This window comes from Triticum aestivum, chromosome 2D, assembly GCF_018294505.1.
Source record: "Triticum aestivum cultivar Chinese Spring chromosome 2D, IWGSC CS RefSeq v2.1, whole genome shotgun sequence".
NCBI classification, from domain to species: domain Eukaryota; kingdom Viridiplantae; phylum Streptophyta; class Magnoliopsida; order Poales; family Poaceae; genus Triticum; species Triticum aestivum.
In genome coordinates, this window is record NC_057799.1 from 425,611,216 (window position 1) to 425,623,703 (window position 12,488).

Below are 12,488 nucleotides of genomic sequence, written 5' to 3' on the forward strand. Positions count from 1 at the left end.
ACTTGGAAATTGCATATGTTGGACACCGAGTTGGGTCCTATATCTTGTGGTCGCAGGTCAAAGAAGTTCAGCACGTCTCTGAAAAACTTTGAGCCGGGCGGTGCGAAGCCCCGGCTCATATGATCCGCAAAAATCACTACCTCCCAATCCTTTGGCTGTGGTCTCTCTTCTGACGGGTCAGGGGCACGGTAAGACATGACGTCTTTCTTAGGCAGGTAGCCTGACTTGACAAAATCTGCTAAAGTCTCGTTGGTGACATTGGACTTCATCCAATTGCAAGTGATGGAGGCTTTAGGAGCTTTGGGAGGCATGGTGAAAGTCGGCAGCCTGTGATAAAAGGAAACATCCGGTTTAATTATAAGCCGGAGGAAATTTATAGTTCAATGTTAAAGTGGCGGCTTATGGAGGGGACTAATGACATATATCTAGGTGCATCAGGTTATTTAAGCCGCCCAAGGTATTGAGAGTAATTCGATTGTCTACGGCCTTATCACAGATGAGCCAGAAAATTCTATGGCGCATGGTCTCCTTTGAGCCGGAAGGTCCTACGGCGCGTGGTTTCTTTAAACCGGAATTGTAAACCGCCATGACTCAACAAGTGTAGTTTTTTACTAAGTGTGGTGAAAACAGGTTTCACACATGGCAGTAAATAATTTGGATCAAAATGGTCGGTCAAAAGGAAAGTTTCTAGACCTAAAAACAGACGCAGGAGAAGTTCTTGGGCTCGAACGAGGCCTTTATGCAGTAAAAAGAGGTCTACTTGCATTTGAAATGAGTGCTAAACAGCCGCCGCAGTGGTTCTATACAAGGCTAAGATCAAAAAAGGGCAGTAAAAATGAAAACTACCGGAGCTTGCGGGCGACGGCGAAGAACACGGAAGAACAGGATGAACCCTACTGCAGATCTGTTCTACGGGTGGCCAGGACTTACAGGTGCTGGTGAGTCGCGGAGGTCGCCGCCGTTTTCTCTGGACACAACAGGTTGATGCAGCGGCCGGAGTTGCTGAGGAGGAGGAGACCCGCGGCGGCGACAGCAACGGAGCTCGAGCGGAGGAACAGTGGCGCGAGGAGGAAGACGAGTGGCTGAAGGCTCGTCGGGCCGGGCTATTTATAAGGGCGAGCTCATAAGTGGGCGCGAGAAACGAGGAGACCACGACGTGGTTATCTCCTCATGAAACGCCTCGATTTTTGGGATGGCGGTAAAGATAAGATCCGTTGCGGATCTGGTGGAGTAAAAAACGGACTTAATGGAAGATGACGTCACGGCGGATTACCCGGAGTCCAGAGGATGACGTCACGCCGGGTTATGGCCTTCACATAATTGTAAGCCGGAGATTTTTCTGTCAAAAGGATTGAAGATTGACATGAGCCGGCTCAAATCAATCTAGGGCCAAATGTTGAGGATATAGACCTTAGAGTCACCCGCCAGGAGGGGCCGGGTTACTCATAATGGTCATTGCCAGAAGCCCGGCGCCAAGTTTGAAGACGGTGGGCCAAAGACGGGTTTAAGACCCGGATATGGCTTAAGGCCCGTAGTTACAATCATTTTTATGGTAGAACTTATAGTGTAAGGCAAGAATAGTTGAGAGTCCGAGCCGGACACTCTTATGAGCCGGCCGGGACTCTGAGAGCTGCTGGGCGTCAGCCTCCCTATATAAAGGGACGACCCGGCGGCGGTTTAGGGACAAGAAAGATTTCATCGAAAGCCAGGCATAGCAGTTAAGCTCCCTGGTCATCGAGACCCTAATCAATACCACCTCAACTGGACGTAGGCTTTTACCTTCACCGTAAGGGGCTGAACTAGTATAAACCCTCGTCTTCCTTGTCCCGTTAACCCCTTCAAGCTTCCTAGCGGCGATGGCTCCACGACTAAGTCCTAGCTTGAGGACATCTGCCGTGACAATTCCACGACAGGATCGATAGGGTTAGTTAAAGGCGTGCTCTTGCCACAAACCTCCTTGCCACATACACATGCTTAAACCTTATTGTTTCTGTCTCCAGGCTGCCGGATGTCCGGGCTTTACCCCGGATGTCCGGGCCTTCCTATCATGCCGGATGTCCGGGCCCTATCCCGGATGTCCGGCCTATACTACCAGTGGAACTACTATGTTTCTGTATTCTGGTTGTGATAGCGCCGGATGTCCGGGATTTCCCCGGATGTCCGGGCCTTCCTGTTACGCCGGATGTCCGGGCCCCATTCCGGATATCCAGGCATAGATATCCAGAGAACGTTTTTATGATGGGCTGTGCGCCGGATGTCCGGCCACCTGCCGGATGTCCGGGCCTTCCTGTTTTGCCGGATGTCCGGGCTTGGCCCTGGATGTCCGGCCCCTCTGTTCTCAGCTCTGGTTCTGTTTTCTGTTCCTCATATCTTGCCAGGCCGGATGTCCGGCCCCTTGCCCGGATGTCCGGCCTGCTCGTTCTCTTACACTACAACAGCCATATTCATGCTCACGCTATATATACCCCTTCTTCTCCACGGGAGAGGGTTGACCATTCACTTTGAACAAACCCTAGAACACTTCTCACTCTCTCTCTCATTCCTCCACACCAAATCTTAGATCCCCAAGGGATTTGAGAGCTTTGGAAGAGAAGTTGTCCGATCAAGTGATAGATCCACCTCTTCCCCTTCTTTGCACCCAAGGAATTCGTGATTTGAGCAAGTCTTGAGCTTTTCCCCATCGATCTTGTTACTCTTGGAGGTTGGAGACTCCTAGGCGGTAGGAGTCTTTCGGAGAGGAATCGACCTTTGTGATTACCCCCGGAAAAGTTTGTGAGGGTTTGGAGACCACCCCAAGGTCTACCACTAGTGGTTGAGAAATGCCTTCGTGGTGTTGTCTCAAAGGGAGAATAGGGTGAGCCTTCGTGGCATTGGTGTGCCTTCGTGGTAACATCCACCTCTCTAACGGTGACGTAGCTTCCCTCCAAGGAAGTGAACATCGGCATACATCCTCGTCTCCCGGAGTTGCGGTTATTCCTAACCCTAACTCTCTACTTGTGGTTACTTGTCTCTTAGCACTTACTTATATCATATTGTGCTTGTTTACTTACATACTTGTGTTACTTGTTTATCTTGCTTAGCACTTAGTACTACACTTGCAATTGTTAGGCTCACTCTCATATTCCGCATTAGTGCCTAAAATTGCTAAGTAACAATTAAAATTTGTAATTGTACCTATTCACCCCCCCTCTAGGTCCATCTCGATCCTTTTCAATTGGTATCAGAGCCTCGTGCTCTATTCTTGTGGCTTAACCGCCCTAGAGCGAGATGAACCCCGATGGGACTCCCCGTGTTGCAGATCCGAAGGATAAAGGCGAGGCTTCTTCTGAAGTCAAGTCCTTTACTTCTGAGGATCTGGAACGGGCCCTTGCTAAGCAAAAAGAGGAGCATGATGCTTCTGTCGAGGCCTTGGTCCAAATGAGGATAGCCACATTGTCCACGGTGCTTGCACCACTTTCGGGTGGTGCGGCTTCGAGGCCAACTATGCCTACTCCGTCACTTGGTCAACAACCTCCTAGCAATGAACACTCTAGTGTTCCTTGGCTTTATGCAAGACCCCAAGTTGAGAAACCAAAATATAACCCTCAAGGCAAACCTCCTAAACTTGATGCCACTTCCGATTTTGCCTTGTGGAGAGTTGCTATGCAGGATCATCTTCGATATGGAAACGATGAGATGCTAGAGATCTTGGAGTATGGTTACCATGTGGTTGATCCAAAGAATCCTACACCAAGAGAAATTTATGACAAGAATCTCAATGACACTGCAATCATGTGTATAAGGAGAGGTATGGTTGAAAAGCAAAGGAGACCTTTCATACACATCACAAGTGCCAAGGAACTATGGGAAAGTATTATAAGATCCAAGACCGGTACCTCCACCCTCCGGAGTGCTCAATATGAAATTGCCAAGGGGCAATTGCAAAACTTTTGTATGGAGAAAGGTGAAACTCCAAATCAACTCCTTGAGCGTCTCATGACTCTCACCGCTGATATTGAGTCGTGTGAGTGTGACAAGACACAAGATGGATTCAACATGACTAAGCGATTCCTTGTGGACAAGTTGCTCCATGCTCTTGCTCCATATCACCATCAGATGGTATGGGACATAAGACAACACCATGCCTTCAAGGAAATGACTACAGATGACATCATATCCACTTTCCAACTATTTGAAGAGTCAAAGGCAAATGCTACAAAACATCTTGCCATGCATGGTACTCCATCGTCGAAGATCAATCTTGCATTGAAGGCCAAGCATGTATGTGAAGACGAGCAAAGTGAAGAAGAAGAAGATGATGATGATGATGAAGATGGTGATGAGGTTGAATCCGATGAGGGCCCTTCATATGAAGACATGGCTCTCTTTGTCAAGAAGTTTAGCGCGGGAAAATTCAAGGGAAGGTTTCAAAAGAAGAAAGTAAGAAAATGCTACAACTGTGAAGAAACCAACCACTTCTCCAACGAGTGCCCTTATGAGAAGAGAAAAGATAAACCTAGGTTTCCCAAGACCTTTCCCAAGAAGAAGTTGCCAAATCCTTTGAACTCCAAGATCAAGAAGAGAGATGGGAAAGCAATGGTTTCTCAAGAAGAATCCGATCCGGATGATGTTAGTGGCGTTGCCGGAGTTGCTCAAGATTCTCAAAACACATTGAGGCTAGTCAACAAGAGTGGTGAAGTTGTCACCTACAACTACATGAAGGATTACAAGGGCAACGCTCACAAGTGTCTCATGGCGAAGGCCGTGGTAGAAGATGGAGAGGACCAACACTCTCCTGACAAGGTCAAGGTAACCCCGCGATCAAACCCTCCTCTTTTCACTCCTCCTACTCCTAGTGATGAGTATCTTGATGCGGAGGATAGTTGTGAGGATGATGATATAAATGATCCTATGCTTGCTAAACTAAATAAGTTCATGTGCTCCCTTAAAGGAAAGAAGCTCACTATGTTTCGTATGCTTATGGAGATGGTGAGTAAGCACACCATTTCCATTAAGGAACTCGAAACCCTCGTCACCGAGGAAAAGGAAAAATATGAAATCCTTGAGCGGAAAGTCCAATATGAGGAAGCACGCAATGATGAACTATGCTTAAAAATTGGTGCAAACATTGATGTTCATACTAGAGATCTTGCCTCCTTGAAAAAGGCTATTGACTCTTGCGAAGAGTTGATGAATGATAGAAGTAAGCTTGTAAAGTCTAATGCTTCTCTCTCTAAGGATTGTGAGCTCCTATCCGTGTCCCTCAAGACCAAGGAAGAAGAGCTCACCCTTCTTACAAAGAGTTTTGAGACACTCAAGCTTACTTATCTTGAAACTCTAGCCAAGGCTTACTCTTCTCCTATTATCAATGTTGATGCTTGTACTACTAACTCTAGTAGTGATCTAGCATCTATTCTTGAGGAGAATCGCTTTCTCAAAGCTCAAATCGAGAAAGGGCTCATGACATGTGCTCAAGGGCAAAAGAACCTTAATGAGGTGTTGAGCCAACACAATGAGGTGTTTGCCAAAGAGGGACTCGGGTTTGACCCGAGCACAAGCAAGAAGAAGACATCCTCTCAAAAGTGCACCACCCCTCTAAAAGAAACTTTTGTACGAGAAGGGCACAAGGAGAAAGGTAAGGTTGTTAGTGGGAAGGCCACAAGGGGCATGCCCACTCTCAACAAGCCAAAAGAGTTCATGCCTCCATCCTATGTACTTCGTAAGACTAAGGATGGAGAAGTTTATGCAAAGTTTGTTGGTCCTCGAAATGCATTTCGGTTTTATGCTATTTGGGTCCCTAAGACCCTTGTGACTAACTTGAGAGGTCCCATTGCAAAATGGGTGCCTCTAACCAAGTAATAATTGTGTGTAGGTTGCCTTCTCCGGTGGAGTAAAATGGGTGATTGATAGTGGATGTACCAATCATATGACCGGAGATAGCAAATTGCTCTACGATTTCATGGAAGCTATTCAACCATTTATGAGCATTATGTTTGGTGGAGGATCAAAAGGACAGGTACTCGGTTTGGGTAAGGTGGCTATCACAAATGACATGTCTCTTGCAAATGTCATGCTTGTCCAATCCCTTAAATATCATTTGCTTTCTGTTCGCCAATTGGCTTCTGTTGGTTATGATACACTATTTGGACTAACGGATGTGAAAGTCTTTAAGAGAGATACTCTCGAAGTGGCCTTTGTTGGAGAGTTGGATGGCAACCTTTACACGGTTGATTTCTCGAAAGAGAGCACATTCCATGCAACTTGTCTAATGGCCAAGGCCGACAAGGGGTGGCTATGGCATCGCCGGCTAGCCCATGTCGGCATGAGAAATCTTCAAGATCTCTTAAAGGGAAATCACATCCTTGGACTAACAAATGTCTCTTTTGAGAAAGATCGTGTGTGTAGTGCATGCATAGCCGGGAAGCAACATCAATCAAAGCACCCACCCAAGAATATTGTGTCTACTTCAAGGCCTTTGGAGCTCCTTCATGTGGATCTTTTTGGGCCTCCTTCATGGGATAGTCTTGGTGGGAAAAAGTATGGGCTTGTCATTGTGGATGATTACTCAAGGTATACATGGGTCTTCTTCCTCAAATCCAAGGACGAGACGAAGATCACCTTCATTGATTTTGCCAAGCAAGCACAACGCAAGTTTGACAAAGAAATTCTGGCAATAAGAAGTGATAATGGATCTGAGTTCAAGAACTACACCTTGGAAGAGTTCCTTAGTGATGAAGGGATTGAGCATCAATATTCAGCTCCATACACTCCCCAGCAAAATGGTGTAGCAGAAAGGAAGAACCGCACACTTGTGGAGATGGCAAGGTCCATGTTGGATGAATACAAGTCGCCACATAGTTTTTGGGCCGAGGCCGTCAACACTGCATGTCATGCATCAAACCGGCTCTTCCTCCGCACGATGTTGGAAAAGACTCCATATGAGCTCCTAACCGGGAACAAGCCAAATGTCAAGTACTTTCGTGTATTTGGGTGCAAATGCTTCATCCTCAACAAAAGAGAACGGTTAGGAAAATTTCAATCTAAAACAACTGAGGGTATATTTGTTGGCTATGGATCAAACTCTCACGCCTATAGAGTCTACAACAAATCCAATGGATGTGTTGTAGAAACTTGTGACGTGGTGTTTGATGAATTTAATGGCTCCCATGGGGAGCAAGTTAATCCAAGTGATGTAGGTGAAGACGATTCTTCTCAAGATATCTTGACCATGGGTGTTGGCGCACTTCTCCCAATGGAACAAGAACCTCATGATGATGAAGAAGAAGATGGAAGCTTCGCACATCATCAAACTACGTCAACACCCATACCACCACAAGCTCCTATTGTTCAACCAATGCCCGTAGACCAAATACAAGATGATGATCAAGCTCCTCTTCATAGTGATCATCAAGAGCAAGATCATCCTCAAGGGCAAGAACAAGAAAGTGCAATCATTGACAATGAACCTCAACAAATGCAAGATGAAGAAGAAGATCTTCCACCACACATTAATGATCCATATGTTGAGGACGTGGATGATGGACATGAAGTTGAACCTCGTGAAACACTTACCTCCATCATGCCTCGAGTGGCCGGTCGTGTTGATATTGATAAAATCCTCACCGGCATATCGGAAGGTAGAGTCACTCGTAAACAATTGACAAACTTTTGTGCTCACTTCTCGTTTGTGTCTAGTGTTGAACCTCTTAAGGTACAAGAAGCTTTGATGGACAATGATTGGCTCATTGCTATGCAAGAAGAGTTGAATAGTTTTGAGCGCAATCAAGTGTGGTCATTAGTCAAAGGCCAACTACGGAACACAATGTCATTGGAACAAATGGGTTTTCAAGAACAAGCAAGATGAGAATGGGTTAATCATCCGCAACAAGGCAAGGTTAGTGGCACAAGGGTACTCACAAGTTGAAGGTTTGGACTTTGGTGAGACCTTTGCCCCCGTTGCCCGTCTTGAATCCATTCGCATCTTACTTGCTTATGCTGCTTTCAATGGCTTTACATTACATCAAATGGATGTGAAGAGTGCTTTCCTTAACGGTCCTCTGCAAGAAGAAGTATATGTATCACAACCACCTGGGTTCGTTGATCCCGATCACAAAGACTATGTGTATAAACTTCATAAGGCTTTGTATGGCCTCAAACAAGCACCTCGTGCTTGGTATGATCATCTTAAGAAGTTTTTACTCGATGATGGTTTTGTGAGAGGGGTGATCGATCCCACTCTTTTTACTAAGAGGGACAAAGGTGATTTGATCTTATGCCAAATCTATGTAGATGATATCATTTTTGGTTCTCCTAACATTCATTTGTGCAAGAAGTTTGCGGCTTCAATGACCAAGAATTTTGAAATGTCACTCAATACGGATTTGAAGTTCTTCCTCGGATTTCAAATTCAACAATTTCAAGAAGGAATTTTCTTGTCTCAAGCAAAATACCTCAAGGATATCCTAGCGAAATTTGGCATGACTAATGCTAGCCCATGTAAGACACCCATGCCAACCAAAATTGTACTCACTGAAGACTCAAACGGTACCCCCTTCGACCCATCTAAATACCGCTCTATGATTGGTTCGTTGCTTTATCTTTGTGCATCTAGACCAGACATCATGTTTAGTGTATGCATGTGTGCTAGATTTCAAGCTTTCCCTATGGAAAGCCATCATAAGGCGGTTAAGCATATTCTTAGATACCTTGTTCACACCCCAAAGTTAGGACTATGGTACCCCAAGGATGCTAAGTTTGATCTCATTGGGTACACGGATGCGGATTGGGCCGGAGACAAGGTGGATCGTAAGTCCACCTCCGGTGCATGTCAATTTCTTGGACGCTCCTTGGTAAGTTGGTCCTCGAAGAAACAAAATTGTGTTGCCCTCTCCACCGCAGAAGCTGAATACATTGCGACCGCCAGTTGTGCAACTCAATTACTATGGATGAGGCAAACTTTGAAGGATTACGGTATCACCTATAGACATGTGCCTCTTCTATGTGATAATGAAAGTGCCATCAATATTGCTGAGAACCCCAAAGATCATACCCGCACCAAGCATATTGATATCAGGTATCACTTCTTGAGAGATCATGTGGAGAAGGGTGATATTGACATTGCTCATGTTGGCACAGATAAGCAACTTGCAGATATTTTCACCAAGCCATTGGACGAAGCAAGGTTTTGTCAACTTAGGCGTGAACTTGGTATCTTGGAGCTTGACAACATTATGTGAAATCTAGTACCCATTCATGCATGAACTTAATGTCTTGTCTTGATGTAGGCATATATTTAGGGGGAGACATTCAATTCATGAATATTCTCACTCTACATAATGCATAAATAGAACAAACACTCTCAAAGTATCATGGTTCTCGAACTATGGGCTTTAATATGATGGAGTCATGACCATGTGCCCAAAGTCTACATCTTTGCGGTCCTATGGTCCATATGCTCAAACATGGTGACCTCGGTCACCGCTTGTACCTTGCTTGTGTGGACCTTTCATTACTTATTTAGGTTGGGTGGTTATTTTATCTTAGTATGACCATAGATGACTCAGATTTCTACCCATATAAATCTCTAAAAACTCCTTGGCGGAGTCTATATTCAATTCTATGTGTTGACCCCTTGAAAATCCTTCCCCATCCTGTTTCTCTGTCCAGTGGCCGGACATCCGGCTCCGCTGCCGGACATCCGGGCCCTGAAGAAAAAAAAAACCCTTCTGCTGCGCAAGTCACCATCGTGCACCTCCAGTGGCCGGATTTCCGGGCTGGTCCCCGGATGTCCGACCCATTGGCCCTGTTTCTTCTGCTCCCTGACCTCCAAGCGCCGAATATCCGGGCCATGCCCCGGATGTCCGGCCTGTCACCGCACCATATAACAGAGGAGGGGCTCGGGCTTTAGGGGGAGTTACTCATTCGCTCCCGTTTCCTCTCCCCATCTCACCACACAGCCGCCGCCGCCGGGGTGTGCTCCGGCGCTGCCCCGGCCAGTCTCCGTCGATCTCCGGCCCCGATCTCCTGCCCACGGACTCTCCTCCTCCCGATCTACGTTTCTCTCCAATCCATTTCTTGGGTTGTGGCTTGAGTCTCTCGGGAGGGGCCGGTGTTCGTGGGATTCACCGCCGGAGTTCTTCATGGCTCGTACCAAGAACTGCGGTCCCAAGCGTCCCGAGGTGTCTTCTCGGGGTAAGAGTGCTATCTCTCTTCATCTTCCTCTTGCTCGTGACCAAATCTTATTAGGGTTGCATTATTCCCATGTACATCTTGCCATATCTATCGCTCTCGCGTTTTGGTACTGTATACCTAAGCCTACAAACACCTCTATATGTACTCGGCTACTCAACTTAACCATGGGAATGTACAATTTTTGATTTACCCTTTGGACTTGTCCTATGGCCATAATCGAAAAATGTTCATCCCACGGTTTAATTTGGCTTATCCTTGTTCATATTCTTTGGCTTATTCTTATCGGAACCTATTCATTATCCTTTCCAGTTGATCGCCGGCAAGGCTCAACCGACTCCGATGAGCATGCTCGGCCTAAGAAGAAGAAGACCACCACCAAGAAGAAGAAGCGGGCACCATCCACCAGTCCGTCGGCCTCGGATCCATATGATGCGGACTATGTTGGGGAGGAAGAGGATGACAGTGCACCAAGACAGTCTGTTGGACAGTCCAAGCCCGGTACTAGGAGGGCGTCGGTGCCTCAAGTTCGTGGTTCTGCAATGCCCATTGTCCATGGTCGTCGCATCTCCATGGAGCTTCCTGACACCGGAGGTCGCCCCACTCACGACTTCACAACTGTGGGGGCGGGGCAATACCTTCAGTTCCGTCGGGATGTCAATCAATATGAGATGGTGGCTGATGCCGAAGATCCTCGGTTCCGGACTCGTATGCAGCAGAATCTCTATTCCAGTTTCGTCCATGGGCGTGGACTTGCTCCTCACTCATACTTGGATCTCAACTTTCTGCTTGACAATCCTGCCTTTTCCCTAACAATCCGGTCAAGATCATTGATGATATGACTCTTGGTCCTGCAATGACCTTCAGGTGTGACTGGAATGAAGCTGCCATTCTACAGTTCTATGCCACCTGTTTCTTTGGTCCGGACAACACTCTCACCTGGAGGACCGATGACACTACACTGACGATCACCTATGACAGGTTTGTTCAGATTTTGGGTCTCTCCGGTGTTGGCCATTGCATCCACAGTATGGATCCAGAGTACAAACCCAAAGGGATTGATGCTTGCTTGCCACTTGTTAAACCTCCCTCTCAGCTCACTAAGGAAGAGCTTGAATATCCAGTCAATGAGGTATCCATCTTCCGTGCTCCTTACTACATCCTCTACCAGTGTGTGCTTCGCACTCTCTACCCTAAGAAGGGAGATCGCTCGAGGGCTCGCAACTATTGCATTGACTTGATGGTTCGTATGCATGACCAACCCACTGAGCCTCTGGACACAGCAAATTTTATTTGGCATGAGATCCGTCTTTGCAGTTTCATTCAGACACGCCAGTTCCCTCATGCTCCATTTATTCAGGCTCTGATTGATCACACTGCTCCCTTTGAGGTGGTTAAGACTGCTGTGCATTCCATTTGGAAGCCTCCTCCTCATATGCGCGTGGTGGTTTCTGCTCCTACTCAGCCTGGGAGGTCTGCCGGTGGGAAGATAGCTGCCCCTACTCAGCCCAGTGGTTCCTCTGTTCCATCTTCCTCGTCTGCTCCTCATGGACGCCTTGCCTCGTTCTTCGGCAAGGCTCAGTCTGCTATCATGAAAGCAATCACCTTCAGCTGTCAGCAGAATCATGATGTTCAGAAGCGCCTCATCATCTCCAAGAATCAGCTCAAGCAGCGTCTTCGTGATCGTGGGAGCCCCGTGAGTGATGATGATCCTATTCCCATGGCCCCATCCACTTCCACCTTCGGTTTCCCGTCTCATGACGAGTATCCAGAGTTCTTTGTTGATGATGATGACATCCGCCAGGAGTGACCGAGTCCGTTTAGTTCTTCGCCCCTTTTTACTTGTTGTTGTCAAAGGGGGAGAAGTAGTATCTTAGTAAGGTCATGCTATGATGTGTTGGGGCTATTTGTACTAGCTAATATTATTCGGTCTTGTTAATGTTGCTACCTATGGTATTTGATCTTGATCATGTGGAACTATGGTATTTGATCTTGATCATGTGGAGCTATGTTATTATCTTATGGCTATGGAATGTCTTTAAGTCTATGGGTTATTATCGTCTCATATGTGCATGTCTCCCACATTTATATCTAGTTACATATGCGATCTTACGGCGATTGTGTTGAACATCCTAACACATTCATCCCATGCACACATTGAGGGGGAGCTAAAAGTAAATAGAAACATAAACTTATTATGTATTTGTGCCCTCATGATTGTCAATCTACTGCATCTATGATACTACATGTATGGTTGTCATCAACAAACAAAAAGGGGGAGATTGAAAGAGCAATCATGCCCTTACATCATATTTTGATGT